Here is a 22,733-nt window from a genome sequence, read left to right on the forward strand (position 1 = left end):
GCCCTGAAGTTATTGCTCTTTTAAAGTCAGATAAAAAAATAAAATGAGACAATTTGTTCAATTTAGTCCATCTTCTCCATAGGGAAGAGAAAAGTGGAACCAGCTTTGCCAACATGGCAAGTTCAGCCAGTAAACTGGGTTCTCCATGGCTTTGATCTGAAAGAGCCTGTATAGCCACAATGTTGGTAGTTTTGTCACACTTAGAACTGGAGGGCAATCACTGGGGCTGTCCTCAGGGGAGTGGCCTGGGCTACCATATTGGAAGCAACAGGATGGTCCATTGGTTGTTTTAGCTGGGGTTTTATGCTGGGAACTTAATTACTGAGCATAAAAAGGAAGATTTCCTCAGCTCTCATGATCCACCATATGAAGGCGATTTGTTAGAAGAAAAAAAAAAAAGACATTTAAGGACCTCTCTTTAGTGTCTCTTAGACCCACACCATCCTCCACATCTAGGTGAGAGGCTCCCTTCAGATGAATGGACTAAAGCCTAGGATTATAACCAATCACGTCCCTCAACTCTCCCTCCTCCTATTCCTCACAACTTAATCAATGCCACAACCAACACACCTGTTGCCTAATCCAGGAAACTCAAACCCTACTTTGTCTCTACAACTGGCACCTCCTATTCAATCTATCACAAAATCCTATTGAATCTGCCTTCTAAACGTCATCCTTGTTTCAACTCTAGCTTCGGCCACCATCATCTCCAGTCCATTCTGCACAGGTCCAGAGAGGTATATTCTCAAAATGTAAACAGAATTATGTCACCCTCTTCCAGATTAAAATCTATCAATTCCTTTTCACTGGTTGTCATTAGGATAGTCTAAACTCCGGACTCTTGCCAGCAAGGCTCTTCATGGTCCAGCTTTTGCTAGTGTTTCCGATCACATCTCCTTGTATTTATATTTCATCCCTCCACACACCAGTCCACCTCACCCATACAAACACACATGCAAACACATAATACACTCCATGATTTAGCCATATTAAATATTCAGCTCTTTGAATGAGCCACACTTTTTCCCTTACCTTGCTGAATACTTTACCTTTACCTTGTAGAACACTCTTCCTCCTACTCATTAGTACTTACCTTACAAGTCAGTTCCTCTGGGAAGCTTTCCGTGAACAACCGACCTGTATCTTCATAGTTTTTAGAGAAGTTTGGTGCAAGATATAATTATGATGGCTGTCCGGAGCCATAAGGCCCGGAGTTAGCCGACCTCTGTTGCTTGATCTCCGCAAAGCGGAGACAAAATGGCACATTTCCGGGTTCTTCATTATAAACTGTTCCCGCGCGCGCCTAAACCTTTCCCGCGCGAGCCCAAACCTTTCCCCCGCGCGCCGACCTTTTCGCGCCCAGAAAGATATGCAGCCTAAGGCGCAGGTGCGATCCCGCGCCCCCGGGAAAATTACAAACCCACAGCGCATGCGCAATTGTAATTTGAGACGACCGGGCCCCCGTCACGGCCCTGGCCCAACCTCTTCCCCTGCCAGCCTATATAAGGCATCGCACCACCATTATTAAACGAAACTTAATCAGGCTATTTGTCTTGTCTCTATTTCTCGTGTTTTCTTGTCTCCACCCACTCCCCCTTCCAGGGTCTGTTCCACTGTCCTGCAGGTCGGGACAGATCGCTGATTACATTCAGATGCATTTAATTTTAGTAGCATCTCCTATTTGCATATTTACCTGGTAAGTAACCATGGAACACAAATGACCTTTTATTCTTGTCCCTTCTGTCCTCAGCATAACCCTCTTAAATAATTCTGCCTTCCTGGGAAAGATGGTGTACTATAAACTTTCGCTGTGCAAACTTAAGCACTTTACAGGGCTGTGCAGCAACTGATTGTGCATTCTTTGTATAAAACATTTAATTGACTCAAATTGCAAAACAGAAGAGATGTGTATTTGATGGTAACTATCTACAAAAGGAGTAATACATTTGCCACCAGATGATCATAATTGCACTTCGCAAAAACTGGAAGATTTCACTATTATGTATTTTTGTTATTTTTTAAAGCCTCTTTGGTAAACACAGCCTCTGGCCTTGCGGTCTTCACTAGCTAGCTCCATTTGATTGCAATTGTTCATCTTCATTAGGAGCTTCACCTGTAATTGAGTGTATTCAAGAGAAAGCCTGGTGGGTATTTTAACGCAACTTGCAGTTGCTTTCATGCTCCAAATCAGAGATTCTATCCTGTTGATTTTGCTCATTCCTAAGTTATTTCTTTGACTTGGCCACTTGAATAAATTGTTATATTTGGATCCATCCTAAATGGAAGCCTGGTATTCAGGATATTATTTGATCAATATCTTAAGAGTTTAATGGCCTTCATTTATTCCCCTACATTTCAGTTTTACAGGTGTGTTTTAAACTTCAAAGGCCTTCCAAGTAACTCAGATGTACTATAACTTATCCTATCATCTGAAAGAGATGGCCCACTCACTGAGGTTTGGAAATATTTTGCTCTATAGAGACTCAAAGATACATGTTAGGCTCTTTCAAGATGCACAAAAGAGACATCCTCAGGTTACTTGTAAAAGGTCATGGGATTTGTTGTACATGTTTATTAACCAGAGTTCTTTTCAACCTCTCTTCATTATGGTAGAGGCTCCCCTACCAACCTCACTCCCTGGACTCTCTTTCCCTCATTCAAATAGCAAGGCTCATGGCATTCACTGCCTCAAGGGAGGGTTACTGCAGTAAAATGTAAAGAAAAATAAAGTCTGACTGGGTCGGGTTTCAAGGTTCTAGTATCCTGAGAAGAGCCAGAAATCAAATACATGAAAAAGCAAAAGGAATAAGAACTACTGCCCCTTCCCCTGCACATACATCAAGATCACCTTGGCTTCCCAAGGGTGGGGAAAGAAGGATTCTGAGGGAAGGAACCAAAGGAAAGGAACGTGTACAGGTTTGCAATGAGAAGGGGCTTGGAATGACCATGAGGCAGTAGTGACATCACGTCCCTGGGTTGCCTGGCCTCTCCTCCTTCAATATCCCCTGTATTGCCAGCAGCAAGCAGCTTCTGGGAACTGCTCACCTCTGCAGACTGTCTAGTCCTTACCTGCAAGCAATGCACCCCGCTTCTCTAAAGAACTGTGCTGTCTCTCCTTCCCATATTGCACCCCACAAAAACTTCCTGTGACAGCAGGCAGTACATCCTCTGTGAACCTCTGGGAGTACAATGCCAATCTGGCCCCAGATGTTGTCAGTCTCAACAACCTACCCAGTTTCAATAAGTCTCAAAGAAGGACAGGGAATTGGATACCCCGTGGGGAATGAGTAGGGTGGAAAGAAACGTCCCTGCACCTGTACACGGATGTAACTGGGCTTAAGCTTCCTCAAACCCCACTTCCTTCTCACCCTCGGCCCTTAAACCAGGAAATGGTAAAACACACTATTAAATAAGAACTCATAGGAAAGCCAGGAAGTCAGCAAATCATCCCAATTAATCCCAGCCAAACCTCACAGAGGCCAGAATATCATTCAAGACACAATGCCACCAAGAGAAGCCATGAAACCATCTTGTCCCTTCAGCAGCTAACTTCTGCTGTTGCCCTCTCAGGTGCTGTACAAGAGTGGGTGATGCAGCTTCTCTCCCTGTAGCTGAGTCTCTAATTGGTCTCCCCCTGCTGTAACCAACTAATGCCAAGAGTCTGAAGTTCAAAGCCACTCAAGTGACAAAGTGGCAGGGTTGGCCGGTTAGCTCATGAAGAGCTGAACTGAACTCTCGGGCCATACTCTTTTTAGGTCACAGGTCAGACTATGAGTCAGCTGCCACTGGAGAGAACACCAGTTACTGGTCAAGTCCAGTGAAGCCAAACCCAGAAGAAGGACTGTGGTGCGGTGACTATGCTGAGACTTCACAGAAAGAAACAGAGTAACTGTCAGGTGCTTTACATGCCAGGCTAGGAAAGGATGTTAGGATTAAAATGCTGTCTGCATTTCAGTTCCTAGGACCCAAAAGCCAGAGGTGAAGTAATCCAGCTGATGTCACACAACTCATCTGGAATAAAAAAATAGGTTTTACTGTAGAACTCAAAGTATACAGTACACGTATAAAATGAGGGCCATACATAACACTTGTCAAGTTTGCCAAAATTCCAATGCCTTTTTTTTTTCTGATGTGTCCAGATAGAGATGTGGCAGCATTGCCCATGCAGAAGGCACAATACCTGAAAAGCAGATGACTTGGTTCTCAAATGCAACCAAGAATGCATTTAGGAAGCCAAGGCAGGAAGATTGCTTGAACCCAGGAGTTCAAGATCAGCCTAAGCAACATAGTGAGTCCCTGTCTCTACGGAAAAAAAAAAAAAAAGCTGTGCATGGTAGTGTGCACATATGTAGTCCCAACTACTTAAGAAGACGAGGTGGGAGGATTGCTTGAGCCCAGGAAGTTTGGGCTGCAATGAGCCATGATGGCAATGCTGCACTCCAGCCTGAGCAGCAGAGCAAGACTCTGTCTCAAAAAACAAAACAAAAAAAATGCATTAAGGAACAAGAGCTAATGCTCCTGGACTAGAAGGTTTGTAAGTCCTTGAGCCTAGCCAGCAGTATCTCTCTCCCACAGGGTAGGAAGGAGAATACAAAGGCTGCGGCTGGTCCACGAGCCAAAATCACTAGTGTCTAGGCCCATGTGCATTTGTGGCATGGGCTGAATACTGGAGGCCCTTGGACTTTGTAAAGTGCCTCATGTCTATGCAATGCTCTCTTCAGTTGCCTTTTCTGCATTGGCAAAAGACTGGTTACATTCGTGCCCAAGGATATGAACTTGAGCTATTCAAGATGTTTTACAACCATTTCTGTGATAACTCCAAGAACACACACCCAAAAGCCATAGATTCTGTACAATTGCATGCTATACATAATAAGGCTTTGGGGAGAGTGTTGGGACCAATCTATGGAACTTTGTCACTAAAGCCCTAAGAAAAACAATAACAACTCTCACAAATATACGATCACAGTTAACTTTCTATTGGTATTAGCACCCAACGCCATACTTTATCATTTGCAATCTTAACCTGAAACTCCTGCTTCCTCCTCCTTAATGAAATAAGCTCTTGAAGGCATGATGTGCTTCTAATAGAGACCAGTTTCATCAAAACCAAAAACTATATCCTTTGTTTTAATACAGAAAGAAATTTTTTTTTTTTTTGAGATGGAGTCTTGCTCTGTCTCCCAGGCTGGAGTGCAGTGGCCCAATCTTGGCCACTGCAAGCTCCGCCTCCTGGGTTCACACCGTTCTCCTGCCTCAGCCTTCCAAGTAGCTGGGACTACAGGCACCCACCACCACGCCTGGCTAATTTCATCATGTTAGCTAGGATGGTCTCGATCTCCTGACCTCATGATCCACCTGCCTCAGCCTCCCAAAGTGCTGGGATTACAGACGTGAGCCACTGTGCCTGGCCTACAGAAAGAAAATTTTTTAGCCTTTTTATCTACACCCTCAGCTTCCTCAGATAGCTTAACACATTGAAAAATATCATAGCTCTTAAAGCCAGTAAATCAGCCATGGTGTTAAAAATAGACCAAAAGAGTAGAATGGATTCATCTCTTTGCACTTTCTATTAAGATATGCATTAGGTCTCTCAAATTAAAACCAGAGCAGAAATTCTCCAAAGCTAGCAACCAGAAATGCAGGTAAAATCCAGATAAAGGAATAACCATCCCCAGAGCTTTTATCTCATTAAAATAAAAAAAAAAAAGACAAGGATGAGGGAGGTGAAAGGAGATGGGATCATCTGGGTTCTAACAGTCACATGAACACTGATGGTGAGGAGGTGAAGATGAGGACTTTAGTAAAGGAATAATGTTCTCATCATAAATTCAAACTCTTTTCATGCTGCTTCTTGTCCTTGTTCCTTGTCAAACCACCTCCTATGCCTCTGTGGTACACAACCCCCTATAAAAATGACTGATCCAGTGTAACCCATGAGGCACGCATAGGTCAGCACCGTGTGAGAAACTCCCTCGGGTGCTATCTCAGCACCAAGGAGAGCTCCAGGCCAATTGCGATAGTAGGGCCACCTGTGCTTTCCCTTCTGCGCAACTAAGGAAAATCCAGTCCATCTCACTCCTTCACTTAGCTTTTGGTGTGCATGTACTCCAGGAGGATTTCAATTTTATATCTCAATAACTTATGTCATTCCTCTCCCAGATTAGGCAGGTCCCGTCCCACTGCATTTCACCAGAATGCTGTTCCAAAATGTGGTCTAGATCCAGGCTGGGGTAAAACGAAAGAATTCAATGTAGAGGAACAATGAAAGTGTAATGTCTAACTGAGAATGGAAGTGATGGTGGCCCATGTGTGCCCTGTGTATGTTTGTGTTAGTGTGTATGCATGTGTGTGTGTAAAATCAATCCTCCACTCACAAAAGTCATTTTATGGAGATAAAACTATTCACCTTTCATCCAACAATTTGAAATTGAGATATTATTAATTATACACTAGGCAGGTTTTCTCTCAGTTGAAAACATGAGCAATTGAAATTATAATACAAGCACATCCACGTTAGCCTTCCATCTTACTTGTATCGACTCCTATTTATTTCTTCATGAGACTTGTTTTTCTCCTCCCCTTCAAAAAAAGAGAACTTGAAAATAAAATAATGGCATAACAGAAAATAAGCTGTGATTTAGGTTGCCTTTTTATCTTCTTTTATTTCAAAAGAATGATCTGGAACAAGGAATACTTTTGTGAGGTAAAACAGATGATCCTCTAAGAGGACTGCACAGTCTGTGAGTATTATTGATTTTTCTTCCTAAGTCATTTCAGCGATACAATCTTGAGCTGAGTGACCATCGATAGTAAATGATTTCCAGCCAGACACTCAATCGTCAGACCTGCTTCTCTCAAAGGTTTAGCACTTCTGGTGAAAATACATACATGGATTCTGAAGCAATAATATTGTGTGATAGAAGATGTCAACTTCAGAGGATTTTTACTTATTATAATAAGCCCTATAACTGGAATTACAAACAAGAAAGTGAAAAGGAAACCACAGTTTCTGCTAGTTTTTTTAAAAATGTTTTTCTTCAAGGTTTGGGAAATTACAATAAGTAACTAGATCTATTGCTTCCTAAATCTTAAAGCCAAAAAGGAACAATTTAAATCACTCAAGATCAAGATCTCTTGTATCAAAGAACGTATAATGAGAATGCATGTCAACGTCATGAGTAGCAGCACCACCACCTTGAGAGATCAGTGATGTAACAATGCATGGGTAATAGGGTTCAAGGGACATTTTCTCCAATCCCTGGCAAGCCCCTGCTGAAGCTCCAACCTAAACCATATTCAAGCCAAAATCTTTGAAGAATTCAACACCAATCTTTTTCTCGAGTTCTATAAAATGCTAAGAGTCTGACCACGAAATTCAAGTTTCAACAGAGCTCTTGGAAACCCAGTAACAAAAGTCCAAACCTTCATTCTTCAGGTTGAATGTATAATTTCCCAATTATACTTGTATCGACTCCTATTTATTTCTTCATGAGATTTGTTTTTTTCTCCCTGCTCAAAAAAAAAAAAAGAGACTTGAAAATAAAATAATGGCATAACAGAAAATAAGCTGTGATTTAGGTTGCCTTCTTATCTTCTTTTACTTCAAAAGAATGATCTGGAACAAGGAATACTTTTGTGATGGAAAACAGATGATCCTCTAAGAAGACTCTCATTGGGGTTTCTCTCTCTCTCTCTCTGTCTCTCTCTCCCCCCTCTTCTTCCCACTTCCACCACCACCCCCTCATTACCTCAATCCTTCAGGCCAAGATGATTCTGCCCAAGCTTATGTAAGTCCTTGGAAAATCAGAGTGCCTGTGAGCTACAATGGATCCACCTAATGAAAAAATAACACTCAACTAGATAAAAATGGAGACACTTTAAGAACACAACTTGAGGTTTTAGTGGGTTCTCCCAAGATCTTCTGCAGAAAGAGTGCATTTAATTGCTTAATCAAAGTCATTTAGCAGGGAGTAAGAAAACTCAACAGGATGTCCTGCCACTGTCATTTTCCCTGAAAACCCTACAGTGTTAAGCTTTGTCACCTGCATAAGTAGCATTTCCATAGGCTCGAGGGCTTACAAATTTGGCCAACTAACCCACATCCACTCACCAAGTAGATATGCATTAAATTTGCCAGTTTCAAACCACTCATCATCTGCTATCTAGCTGATCAATTTGAATTACCACTAACTTCACTATAATTCTGTCTCTAATTATAATGATGCTGAAAGGCTTTGAAAATTGTCTTGACTTCTTTAGCACTTCTTTAGCACTTATTTAACTTCCCAAATCCCAACTGTGAGAGTCTGTCCCCCCACAGAAAAGGCCTGTGGAAAATAAAGGAAAGATAGAAGCAATGAAATTGGATACATTTTCAAAACTCAAAGACTGGTTTTGTTTGGAAAGTCTGTTTCTCTCCTTTCTGAAACACAGAAGAGCCAACAAACAAACAAACAATCAAGCTGGTCAATTTATTGTAAACTGGAGGTAGTGTATAGGAATTGACAGAGGTGCTTGGCTGGAATGATGGACAACATGGAGGGGTGCTCAGGGATGCAATCAATAGATTACCTCCTATTCCCATTTGTGGTAATTGTCATATAATAGCTTGTTTAAGTCTTCTCGCAGGCCTTAATTGCAGACTGGGTTCTCACCTTTGAACTATAATCCTCTAGTTTTAATTGTAAACAATAAATTGTCTTTCAAATGTTTTTGCTTTTCTTTGCCTCCATCCTTTCAAAACTGAATCCGCCTCAGCTTGACATCTAACAGAAGGTGTAGTGGTGAGAAGGAGAGAAGCCAGCACAGACCTTGGAAGTCACCTCTGAGCTGAGCTTCAGTGACTATTACACACTGACAGAAGGACCTAGAAAACGTGGCATCGACAAGCAGTAGCTAGTTCACCAACCCCGAGTGGCCAGTTTCACTCTGACCTAACTTTCTCTCCACCCTCATCCTCTCCTGTTTAAAGGCCTCTGGGGGAAGGCACTATTGGCCATTTAAACAATAAGTTTCTTAGAGCTTGTGCCAGATATTTCTTTTTAATTGCTTAAAGGCCTCAAGAAATAAATGTTACACCGCTGAGGTCCTTCAACTTGTTCTCGTATGAGTCAAGAGCAGATTTCTCCCTCTGCTGGGTATCCTTCCTATTTATTCCTTTGTATATCATTCAGAGTCATTAATCACTCCAGCAGCAGCTCCTTCTCATAGGATATGTGGGAAATGATAATGTTTTATGTGAGTAATTAATCCTGTGGCAGATGTGGAGTTTCCAAGACTACTACCATTAGCACATTGACAGGCTTCCGAACACATCTTCCAGCACTGGTTAGTAATGATTTTAATATGCTAATACTATGTTACTCGTAAACAAGAAACATTCAGGCCTTAAGTTTCACATAAGTGCTATTATTTGCAGAGGCTTTCTTTCCAGAGAAGACTGGTGATGAGGTTTTTATATTCTTAATGCTGCTGTTGAATAAACAGTGTCCAATTAACATACCAGCTGGAAGCACCCCATTCCTCAGTTCTGTTTCTTCCTATAATATTCAACGTTTATTTGTAAAGCAAATACAATAATTCAGAGTGAAACTAACAGCCATTTGGGGAAGAGAAAACAGGAGTTCTGGGGTGGATTATTTTTCTAGCAATGTGGCTTTTGGTCTTGGATATTACAAAAATGACTAATAGAGCTACAAAAGAAAATGCAGGAAAAAATACCGGCTGTATTTAATAATTTTAAAACATTTCTTAAAAATGCAAAGCTGGTGTATGCCCCGTACTCGCTTTGCCTGGTGGCTGCTAAGTATTTTGTCACAGGGTAAGCTTGTGGTCTTCGACTTGCTATTTATCCAGAGCTGACACAGTCCACAGTCCACAGTCTGAAGCCTGCTTTATTATTTCTCCCTAGTTTAGGTAAGGTAATAATCCCCAGATAGTCATAGTACCTTCTGTCTACCTTTCTTCTTGTCACATTTTCTCCTTAAAGATGTTTTAGTATAATAATGAATTGCTATCCATAGTAAAGGTGCTTCATCATAATTTTGCTTCATGCTGAATTCGTCAATGGCCACAGTCATTGACGGGCAGTCTGTAACAGCAACAAAACAGAGTTGCCACGGAACTGACTCAAGGTCAAACCCTCAGTGTTGGGAAGTACAAAAACACTGCCTCTCAGAGAATGCTGTTTCTTACTGTTTCGTGTTTAACACGATAAAAGGAAAGGAAACCAGGCATAAGAAAGACTTTTTGTAACAAATGGTTTTTTTTTAAATAAACATTTTAATCAAACAAATTGGGAAACAATTTTCCTGTGGGTTTAGACAGAGCCCCAAAAAGGGAGGGCAGAGGGTACCTCAAGAAACTAAAGGAATGGATTCCAGCATGGTCAGCTCACGACAGTCATTCCTGTTAGGCTAGCACCTGCAAATGAGAGTTTTATTGGAAACTTCTCTTCAGCCCAACATCCCACACAAACAAGAGGGTTTTGTTTGTTTGATTTGTTTAGGCCGCTATGTTATGTTCCATGAAAAAAATGATCTTTTAGAAATATCATGGAGGCCAATCTTTTTTTTTTTTTTTTTTTTTTGAGACAGTCTTTCTCTGTCGCCCAGGCTGGAGTGCAGTGGCATGATCTTGGCTCACTGCAACCCTCCGCCTCCCAGGTTCAAGCGATTCTCCTGCCTCAGCCTCCTGAGTAGCTGGGATTACAGGTGCACACCGCTATGCCTAACTAATTTTTGTATTTTTAGTGAAGATGAGGTTTTGCCATGTTGGCTGGTCTCCAACTCCTGACCTCAAATGATCTGCGTGCCTTGGCCTCCCTAAGTGCTGGGCTTACAGGCCTGAGCCAACGTGCCCGGTCAATCATTTAGATAAACTGCAGAACAATGCTGCAAGCACAACAAAAAGAAGAGTCCTCCTCCTTCCCAGGGAAACAGCTAGGAGATAGTGTCACGCAGGCAAGGTATTCCTTTCTGCTGACTGCAGATCCTGGAAGATCCTTCTCTCTCTTATCCCTATGTCCTTTGTCTTTTAGTTCAAGGAAATGACTGTCTATGGGTATATTCCATGGCTCAAGCACTCTCCACCCTGATTCAATCCTCAGAACAACCTATGAGACAGGAATCATTTGCTTCATTTCAGATGAGCCACAGCAAGGAAAATTAAATTGTTCCAGGCCCAGAGATTCAAATCCAGTTTTGTCTGGCTCCAGACTCTGCTTTCATTATTTCCCCTTCTCATCTTCCCAGCGCCAACTGTATTTCCTAGAAACTATTCTTGAGACTACAGTATGATAATATTATTCCTGCCTTGGAGGAAGCCAAAATTTAGCGAACAAGTTAGAAGTTTATTCTTGATATTATCAAAGAACATTTTCACCATACGGAGGATTTGTAAAAGAGTCCATTTAGATTGAAACCTTCATTGGTATAACCAAAATTTCAAAACTAGAGTCACCTTAAAAGTTTGGATTTTTTTCACTCTTGTTTTTAATAATTCTTCTCCTGAACAAAGTGAGATGCCTGCGTAATGAGATAACAGGAGCATTCCCCCAAAACAGGTAGAAATCTTCTGATCAAATTCATCGGTTTTGGTGACTTAACTATAAGCGTATCTCAAAGATTGAACTATTGCTACATGTTATACACCTCAAAGGAAGTAAGATGCCTGAATTACATTAGACCCTCTACACAGTTAGTTCATGCCTTTAAAAATTCTTTTCATTTCATAGGTCTCATGTGGATCCTGTGGGCTTATGTGAGACCTACACTCCTCTTCCTCTATTGGTCTATAAAAGGCAGAAGGCATTGTTTTTCAGTGCCATGGGCTTTAGAAAATGTACAGTCATGATCCCAAGATGATGTTTTTAAATTCTTTCAATCATCCTCTTCTTAGCACCCTCAAATGTCCTTAGTATGCTGCTTCCTTAATTTAGCAAATGATTATTGGGTACCAGCAATGTGCTAGGCAATGTGCTAAGAAAGCGTGATAAATAAAGCTGACAAGGTACTTACCCTGGTAGAGTTTATATTCTTTTTTTTTTTTTTTTTTTTTACGACAGGGTCTTGCCCTGTTGCCCAGGTTGGATTACAGTAGTGTGATAATGACTACTGTAGCCTCAACCTCTTGGACTCAAGTGATCCTCCTGCCTCAGCCTCCCAAGAAGCTGGGATTACAGGCACACACCACCATACCCAGCTAATTTGTTTATTTTTTATAGAGACGGGGGTCTCCCTAGTTTGTCCAGGCTGGTCTCAAACTTCTGAACTCTAGCAATCCACCCACCTCAGCCTCCCAAAATGCTAGAATTACAGGTGTGAGTCACTCAGCCCAGCCTAGTTTATGTTCTATACTGGCAAATATTTTTTAGTAAAGAGTAAGATAGTAAATATTTTAGGCTTTGTCGATCATACAGTCTCTAATGCAATGGCTTGATTTTGCTATTGCAGCACAACAGCATCCATAGACAATAGATAATTTAGGAAGATAGCAGTGCTTCAATGAAAGATTATTTATAAAAACAAACAGGGGGCCAGACTTGGCCTGTGGACTATAACTGACTGATCCCTGTTCTACTAGAATCCATATTGTTACTGGTCTCACTTCTTATTATATGTATTATTAAAGTAAACCTGATATTATTTTCAATTAAACTTTTTATTTTGATATAATTATAGATTCACATTAATTTCTAAAAAATAATATAGAGGAATTCTGTGCACCTTTCCCCCAAGTGGTAGTATCTTTAGAAATGATAGCATGGTACCAAAACCAAAATATTGATATTGATGTAGGCAAGATACAAAATATTTCCAGTATTACAAAAATCCCTCATGTTGACTTTCTGTAGCCACACCCACTGCCTTCTCTACCTGCCCCTCCTTGACCCCTGGCAACCACTAATCCCTATTTCTATAATTCTATTTTTAGAATTTCCTTCTCATCTCTATAACTTTAAAGGATAAGAACACATTGTTTCCTACTACGATTTCTGTTAACACAGAATACAAAGTCACATCTAACTCTGCGTTAGATTCTAAAACTGATAAATGAGTTAAAACTTAATTGTATGGGCCTTCCAGCACTTTGGGAGGCCGAGACGGGTGGATCACGAGGTCAGGAGATCGAGACCATCCTGGCTAACACGGTGAAACCCCGTCTCTACTAAAAAATACAAAAAACTAGCCGGGCGAGGTGGCGGGCGCCTGTAGTCCCAGCTACTCGGGAGGCTGAGGCCAGAGAATGGCCTGAACCCGGGAGGCGGAGCTTGCAGTGAGCTGAGATCCGGCCACTGCACTCCAGCCTGGGAGACAGAGCGAGACTCCGTCTCAAAAAAAAAAAAAAAAAAAAACTTAATTGTATGTAAGAAAACTTAACCTTAACAATTCTTAGAAAGGCACCACTTTGTAGATATACATGCCAACTCACTCGAAATAGAGTAAAGCCAGCACTTCCTTCAGTGGTAGACCAGATGGCTTTGTCTCTACTGTGGCACCTACTCATACTCAGATTATATATCTTCAGTCACTGGAATTACACTCAGCACTTCAAGAAAAGAAGCATGTGGGAACTGAGGCTACCAAAAAAACACAACCGTTTCAGGTTCCTACCTCAAGTCCCTTATGCCTTATATGATGCCCATTGAGTAGAATATCTTCTCCATCCCTCACTGTCTCCTTCTGTTCCTTAATGCAAAGCACATAATGCCTAGTGTTAAATATATTGATTTCTTTGATTATCACTGGAGTTTTTACAATATTGTTTACTGTCTTGGTAGAACTCATCTAACTCAGTAGAAAGAGCAAAACTGCTGTCTGCTTCTATGTAAGTTCCATCTATTGGGTTATACTACTTTAGCCAGCTGGTGTCTTACAACTGCATCTGTTACTTAAAAAAAAAATAAAAAACACTCTTTCCTTTAGTAGACATTATATAGCTTTGTTATTGAAATTTTGGGCACACTACATGAAGACTCTTATCTAAAATTGGGTATTTGTTTTGTACATTAAGAAGACAAATAGGTTTGATTCTTGTTTTATTTTTTATCTTCCATGCAGTACAGAAGGAAAGAATCAATTCCCTCCAATACTAAGGGCTTCATTGTCTTTTTTTTTTTTTTTTTTTTTGACTTTCAAAGACCTTGGCTACTGTAAAAAAAAAAAAAAAAAATCTGTTAAAAAAAAAAAGTAAGCATTATTCAAAGGGAGCACTCTGGTATGCCAAGTTTTCACCCAGAGGGAATTTCTACAGTCAAGTTATAACCCTCTTAAAATAGGGTTATAATAGAAAACACCAATAGACAAACAGTAGTCACTTCAGAAGTTCTCTTTAATAGCAGTATAAGCATTGGCTGTTTCTTCCTGGGAAATATTTGAAATGCCTAAATGTGTTCCATCTTTACTCAGCCATGCACCTTCTAAATAATTTCCTAGTACAAGTGGAGGTCTGTGACTGGAGGAACAGCATGGGCTCTCTCGAATGTTTCTTCAGATTTCTGCAGTAAGTTTATGCCCTTCACCTCAGTCACTCTTAACATGAAAGAGACTTGATTTAACTTCTGCCCAGCAGTACACCCTTGGACTGTTATGAAATGGAAGCTTATATTCAATGCACGAGCTTGTGCCTTACAATCTCAGCTTTCCCCAGGGACGGCGAAGTCCTCCCTCCTTAGCCTTTGCCATGCTTGGTAGTTGTGGCTGTTTCAACATACATCTCAGGCTGCCTTATAGAATCATTACTGGTGCACATGTCCATTTTTCCCATCAGATTCCAAGCTCTCAGAAACAAAAACATCATTCTCTACAGCATCCAGTACAGAGCTTGGCACAGGTTAAGCGCTTTTCGAAACAGCGTATGTGAGAAGAAAGCCCCCAAGCCATGCTTACTACTGAAAGTGAAAAAGATCTGGGATATCAGATTTTGGCAATACACAGGACTAGGGACACACTGATCCTGGGTAAACTACAACAACAACAACAACAATTTTTTAATGTAGTGTGGGGAATTAAGAAAAAAACCATTTAAAGAGATAAAAATAAATAGAAAAGGAGTAGCAAGCTGAAACTGAAGTCAGATAGGTGAACGAGATCACCAAATCTGGAGTCAACCTAGAGTAAATTTCAACAGCAGTGCAGGACGTGGGTGGCTAAATGTTGTCACTGTCGCAGGTTGAGGGAGTTGAATCTGGGAAATATGCATCAGTATGGATCCTCCAACACAGCTAGAGAGATCCCAGGTTAGAAGCACCCCACTCCCAGCTCCAAGAAGCAAACACAAATTCTCTCTGAAAGAAAGTATTGCCAGTTTAGTCTCACATGATTCTTAGAGATGAAGTTGAGCAAAATAGGAGCTCACAACAGCAACAACAAAAATTACCAACCACACAAGAAAATAAGCAGCTATAAGCGAATTCAGTGGAAACAAAAATCCATAAAGTTAGTGTCCTGATGATTTTACTGTTGGAATAATTCTAAGATAGAGAATATAAAATAGGTACGATGTATTTCTTAAAAATATATAATTTTTCAAAAACAACTTTTTGTTTATCAAGCAACAAAAGGCTTTACAAAATTATCAGAAAGATTTAAATAAGAATCAAATCAACTTTCAAAAATAAAAATTATAAGCATTTAAATTTAAACCTCTATTGAAGTATGAGACAGTCAATCATATACATTTGAAGAAAAAATTAGATAATGGGGTAATAGATATTTAAAAGTTACTCACAATGCAGTGCAGAGAATAGAAAACATGGAGAAGACTTAGTGAGAAGACTAAGAATCAGTTAATTGAATTTTTAGAAGGAAAAAAGAGAAAGAATGGAAGAGAGGCAATATTTTTAAAGGCAATGGCATGTTGGGCGCGATCTCTCACGTCTGTAATCCCAGCATTTTGGGAGACCAAGACAGGTGGATCACCTGAGGGCAGGAGTTCAAGACCAGCCTGATCAACATGGTGAAACCCCATCTCTACTAAAAATACAAAAATTAGCCAGGCGTGGTGGTGGGCACCTGTAATCCCAGCTACTTGGGAGGCTAAGGCAGGAGAATCACTTAAACCCAGGTGGCCGAGGTTGCAGTGCAAGATCACACCATTGCACTCCAGCCTGGGCAACAACAGTGAAACTCTATCTCAAAAAATAATAATAAGAAGAAGAATGTTAAGAAAGGTAATGGTTGATGATATTCTATGACTGATGAAATGCAAGAATCTTCAGACAGAGGATGCAAAACTCGTATCAAACAGCATAGATAAAGCCAAATCCATACTTAGACATATTATAGTCAAAGAGCAGAGTATCAATGACGAAATAAAGGATTATAAGGCATGTAGAGGAAAACTGCAAATCACTCACAGAGAAACAATTAAATGGGAAGCAAGATTCTCAAAAGCTGTGGTGAAAGCTGGAAGATAGTGAAAGAATGCCATCCGAATGCTAATCAACCTAAAACAGGATATTCAGCAAAATATCCTTTAAGAATGAGAATGAAATAAGGACATATTTAAATAAGCAAATACTGATATAGTCTACTCAGTAGACTTTCACCACTGAAACTTTTAAAAGATGTATTTCAGAAAAAAAGAAAGCTGCCCAATACAGAAGAAGAAAATGAGAAAAACGAAACTGGAAAACATGTATGTAAATTTAAGCAAACATTCTATACAATAATAATGATGCTAATGTCTGACGTCATTGGATTAAAAACTAAAATAATGAACAAAAATAAAAGGTATTTTGGAGGATGGTTCTTAGAATAACAAATGTTTTAAGTTTGTGTATGGTTTGGAAAGACATTTAGATAAGACTAACTTTGGACTTCAGTAAGTCCAAATAGTAGTGGTAGTCCAAATACACAGTAAAATTTCAAGTGTAGCCACTACAAAAACAGACAGTCATATTGTGTCTGGAGTTGGTTCCTTCTGGTGGGTTCTTGGTCTCGCTGACTTCAAGAATGAAGCCATGTACCTTTGCAGTGAGTGTTACAGCTCTTAAACGTGGCACAGACCCAAAGAGTGAGCAGCAGCAAGATTTATTGTGAAGAGCAAAAGAACAAAGCTTCCACAATGTGGAAGGGGACCCAAGCAGGTTGCTGCTGCTGGCTGTCGTGGCCAGCTTTTATTCCCTTATTTGTCCCAACTCACATCCTGCTGATTGCTCCATTTTACAGAGTGTTGATTGGTCCATTTTACAGAGCACTGATTGGTCCATTTTACAAACCTCTAGCTAGCCACAGAGTGCTGATTGGTGCGTTTTACAATCCTAGCTACAGAGTGCTGATTAGTGCATTTTACAATCCTTGTGTAAGACAGAAAAGTTCTCCAAGTCCCTACCTGACTGAAAAGTCCAACCGGCTTCACCTCTCAATATTATCCAAATAAGTGGAAGGAAACATAGAATAAGAACATAAACAAATAAACTTAAATTTGTACACACAGAAAAGTCATGATATAGAAAACTACAAAGTAATGCAGAAAACACAAATGTAAACATATTACTAATAAAAATAAATGTAAATGATTTCAGTTTTCCAGCCAAGGAATAGAGATAATCAGATTGGGTGAGAAAGCATCCAGCTATATGCTGATCACAAAATAAAGTTTAAAAATGAGTACATGGCAAGATTGAAAGTAAAAGGATGAAAATTGATCAAGTTGAAAGTCGAAGGAGAAAAAAATGTAAGATTAAAATGAACCAATGAAAACAGGGTTAAATATATTAAATCAGAAAAAAATGACCTTAAGAAGCACACGTTTTTCAAAAAAAATGTGTCACCATGGTAAAGGTTCTTCTCAACAGAAACATGTAAAAATTCAAAATGTATATGTACCAAATGGGGACTCAAAAAGTACAAAACAATAAAGTGATAAAATTACAGATAAAAAGTAACAAATCCATCATTATAGTGGAACATTTCCGTATATATCTTTCCATAGTTGATGGCTCAAGCTTACAAAAGAGTGGTAAATATGTAAAATTTTAAATCACAATCCACATGCTTGACTTTAAAGACGTAAATAGGGGCAAGGCGCGGTGGCTCGCGCCTGTAATCCCAGCACTTTGGGAGGCCGACGCGGGTGGATCACGAGGTCAGGATTTCGAGACCATCCTGGCCAACATGGTGAAACCCCGTCTCTACTAAAAATACAGGAAAAAAGCTGGGCGTGGTGGTGGGCGACTGTAATCCCAGCTACTCGGGAGCCTGAGGGAGGCTTGAACCAGGAGTCGGAGGTTGCAGTGAGCTGAGATCGCACCACTGCACTCCAGCCTGGCGACAAAGTAAGACCCCGTCTCAAAAAAATAAAATAAAATAATAAAAAGATGTAAATAAGATGCTGTGCCCAACAATTGGAGAATATATAATGTTCCAAGCACACATGGAACATTTACAAAAACATCGTCCACACAGAAGTCATAAAGCAAGCACCAACAAATTTCAGATTTTAACCATAATGTAATCAAGTTAGAAATGAATAATTAGAAATAAGTTAGGTGAGTTTTTGAAAAATTCATATAGCCATTTTTAAAAGACTTCTAAGTAACACATAAGTCAAAAACATTATAATTGATATTTTTAAATACTTACAAATAAATGTTAACTTGAGAGAGGTAAGCACCAATGAAAAGCACAAACACAAACTAGAAACTTGAAGAAGGTATTTGCCACATACATAGCCAAATACTGATTGGTATTCAGAATATATAAAGAAGTGCTGTTAATCATTAAGACAAGCAACTAAATGGGAAAAGATACGAACAGGTATTTTACAGAGGAGGAAACAAGACTGGCAAATGAACCTATGAAAAGAGCTCAACATCATTCACAGTCAGGAAAACACTAATTAAAACACAATGAGATACCATTTTTCATCCATTAGAACAGCAAAAATTAAGAAACCTGACAACACTAAATGTTGGCAAGAGTGTGGAAGAAGAATCTACCTCTCCACTAATGAGAATATGAATTATTATAACTACTTTGCAATGAAATTTTGTATTGTTTGGAAAAGTGAACTTGCAGCCAAAAACTGCAGTGCCAATTTATGCTAGAGGAACTTTTGCATATGTATACCAGGAGACATGTACGCAATTACTCATAACAGAATTATTGTAGCAAAAAAACTAAAAATAAACCAAACAAATTAAGGATATGCACAAATTGTGGGTTTATTCAAACAGTAAAAATATGCTGTTATGAAAATGAATTAACTATAGCTATGTACAAGAGCATGGATGAATTTTAGAAACAAGTTGAATGAAAAAAAGTAAAGTATGAAAAAAATTGTATTATATTTGACATCAAAGCTAAATACATAGTGATAAAGGCATATGTGTTGTGCATCTGTGGTTAAAAGTTATATTTTAAAATGGGGAGGAGGAGTTGAGAGTTGGGGAAGAAAGTACAGTTAACAGGTACAATGTTTCCTTTTTTAGTGATAAAATATGCTAAAATTGATTGTGATGATGGTTGCAGAACTCTGTGAATACCATAAAAAGAAACTTTGAACTGTACACTTTAAATGGGCATATGGTATGGGTGTGGATTATATCTCAATATAGCTGTTTAAAGGAAAAAGCAAGGGAATGATTAAACACAAAAGTTAGGAGAGTGGTTGCCTTTGATAACACAATGATAGAGATCAGGTAATTTGGTGGATAATTGTAGTTTTATTCATGCTTATAAGTGTATGTGTGTGTGTGTGTGTGTGTGTATTTTTCCATATGTGTCAAATATCATGTAAGTTTAAAGGCTGCTAGTAAAACAAACAAATTTACATATTTCCCCTAGAGAAACCTTATTTTGAGCTTCCAGAAATTCACATGCAGCAAAGCCCCAACTCTGTAAAAGTGACTCACACCAGAATTGTTATTTCTGGAATAATTGAGTTTGTATGAACAAAGTGAAATAAATTTCAAACACTAAAATCCTCTGGTATATAGATTTGCCCATTATAATTCAAAAGTCTAAATACACTCTAGGAGTAAAACAGAACATAAGGACACTTAGATCATCAGCTTGCCCTTGGAAGTGTTTTTAAAGTGAAGCTGACTTGTATAAAACCTCTTTAACATGAATGTTTCCATTGGATTTGAAAAAACAGGTGAATGCCTTTAACTTTTATGTAAGATAAAAGGTGGCCTTGAGGCTTGGAAAAGAAGACTGCATTAATCTGTCCAAAATTCAGCTTCAAATTCTACAGTGTTTCACTCTTCTCTTTTTCAAAAAAATAATTATTTCACAGAGGGAACAAAATTATAAATATTGAAAACAATCATATCTAAATTGTATTAGACCAAAATTATTGTTAAATTTTGTCACCCTTTGTGTCTTTGATTTGTATGTTCAGAAACAATAAGACATGGTGCTTCTAGGCCAGGCATGGTGCTTCTAGGCCAGGCGTGGTGCCTCACACCTGTAAACTTGGCACTTTGGGAGGCCGAGGTGAGAGGCATGCCTGAGCCCAGGAGTTTCAGACCAGCTTGGGCAACACAGAAAGACCTCTGTCTCTACAAAAAATACAAAATTTAGCCAGATGTGGTGGCATGGGCCTGTAGTCTCAGCGAATTGGGAGGCTTAGGTGGGAAAATCAACTGAGCCCAGGAGGTAGAGGCTGCAGTGAGCCATCATGGCACCACTGCATTCCAGGCTGGGTGACACAGAAACACCCTATTAATTCACATTAATAGAACTTATGCTGTCATTTCAGCACCTTCGGACTTTATACAACTGTGGCTTTTCTTGTCATTGCCAGAATTTTACCTTAAAGATCTGGAAATAAACATACACTATGTGAAATCTTATCTTAACAAGACTTGACTACCATATTATTTTCATGTACAGTTTTTTTTGAAATGGAGTCTTGCTCTGTCAACCAGGCTGGAGTGCAGTGGTGCTATCTCAGCTCACTGTAAACTCTGAGGCCTCCCGGGTTTAAGTGATTCTCCTGCCTCAGCAGGTGCCCGCCACCATGCCCAGCTAATTTCTTGTATTTTTTTTTTTTTTTTTGAGACGGAGTCTCGCTCTGTCGCCCAAACTGGAGTGCAATGGCCGGATCTCAGCTCACTGCAAGCTCCGCCTCCCGGGTTTACCCCATTCTCCTGCCTCAGCCTCCGAGTAGCTGGGACTATAGGCGCCCGCCACCTCGCCCAGCTAGTTTTTGTATTTTTTAGTAGAGACAGGGTTTCACCGTGTTAGCCAGGATGGTCTCAATCTCCTGACCTTGTGATCCGCCCGTGTCCGCCTCCCAAAGTGCTGGGATTACAGGCTTGAGCCACCACGCCTGGCACATATTTTTTAAGTGCTGGGCCAATCTCAAGTTGATTCACATTAGTTAAATCTTATGTTATAATTTGGGCACCTTCAACGAAGTCTGTAAGCTCCAAACCTTTACCTCTCGCACTAATCAAATATCTTAAATTCTACTCAAAGAGATCTAGTCCTTTCTCAAAAGACACTTCTGTCTTTCAGGGTCCCCTATTAAAGTGCAAATGCTGGCCAGGCACTGTAACTCACGCCTGTAATCCCAGCACTATGGGAGGCCGGAGCAGGTGGATAGTTTGAGATCAGGAGTTCAAGACCAGACTAAGCAATATGGTGAAATCCTGTCTCTACAAAAATTCAAAAACAGCCAGGTGTGGTGGCATGTGCCTATAGAGCCACCCCCAGGGAGGCTAAGGTGGGAGGATCACCTGAGCCCAGGAGGTTGAAGCTGTGGTGAGTTGTGATTATGCCACTGCCCTCCAGCCTGAAAGACAGAGTGAGACACTGTCTCAAAAATAAAATAAAGTCCAAAAGGCCTTCAGAAAGCAATGACCTCAAGAGAGCAGTTTTGCATGATGAACTGTCAGTTGGGCTCAGATCCCTGATCTATAGAAATCTGAATCAAGATAGGGCCATCAGTAGAGGGAGGAAAAAGGGAAGGTGGGTAAGATGGAGATGACTCTGGAAGCAGAAGAAGGAAGGCAGATATTCACCAAGAGGAGAGAATCACAGAAGACACCATGCTTCTCCATTTCACAATGTTTTGGAAGGGTAGATAACACAAGGGAGCTAAAAGACTTGCTTACAATGGCAGCAGAACAAGAAAATTTTGTAGCAAGGCATCCAGAAACACCAAGTCACAGGTCACCAATTCAGTTGGCTTCAGCACTATGATTTTGAAACTCTCATAAAAAGTGTGTTAAGCAGAACAAAAGTTTATTGTCGTGTATTACTGTACACAGCATTTCTAGAATAATAGATTAGATGCCTCTAGGAGCTTAGAGAGAGAACCATATGGATGAGAAAGATTCCCCACTGATACTTGATACATGTCTAGACTCCCTGAAGCAACTTAATGTACATCTTGAGATTCAAGCTGGGAGAGGTTTTAATATTTATCTTTCTTAATTATAAAGGTGATACATTTTCATCATGAAAAATGAAGAAATTGAAACTGACTGTAAAACACCATTTCATATTCATCAGATCGGCAAAAACTGAAAAGCCCAATAATATCAAATGTTAATCAGGATGAAAAGAAATAGAAACTTTTATATTGCTGGAAAGAGTAGATTTTAGAACAACCACTTTGGTAAGACCTAGTAAAATTTTAAAATGTGTGTACTCTTTTTTTTTTCTTTTTTGTCTTGAGACGGAGTTTCACTCTTGTTACCCATTGCTGGAGTGCAGTGGCGCAATCTTGGCTGACTGCAACCTCCACCTCCCAGGTTCAGAAGATTCTCCTGC

Source organism: Colobus angolensis, unplaced genomic scaffold, assembly GCF_000951035.1.
Source record: "Colobus angolensis palliatus isolate OR3802 unplaced genomic scaffold, Cang.pa_1.0 Scaffold62, whole genome shotgun sequence".
Classification (NCBI taxonomy): Eukaryota; Metazoa; Chordata; class Mammalia; order Primates; family Cercopithecidae; genus Colobus; species Colobus angolensis.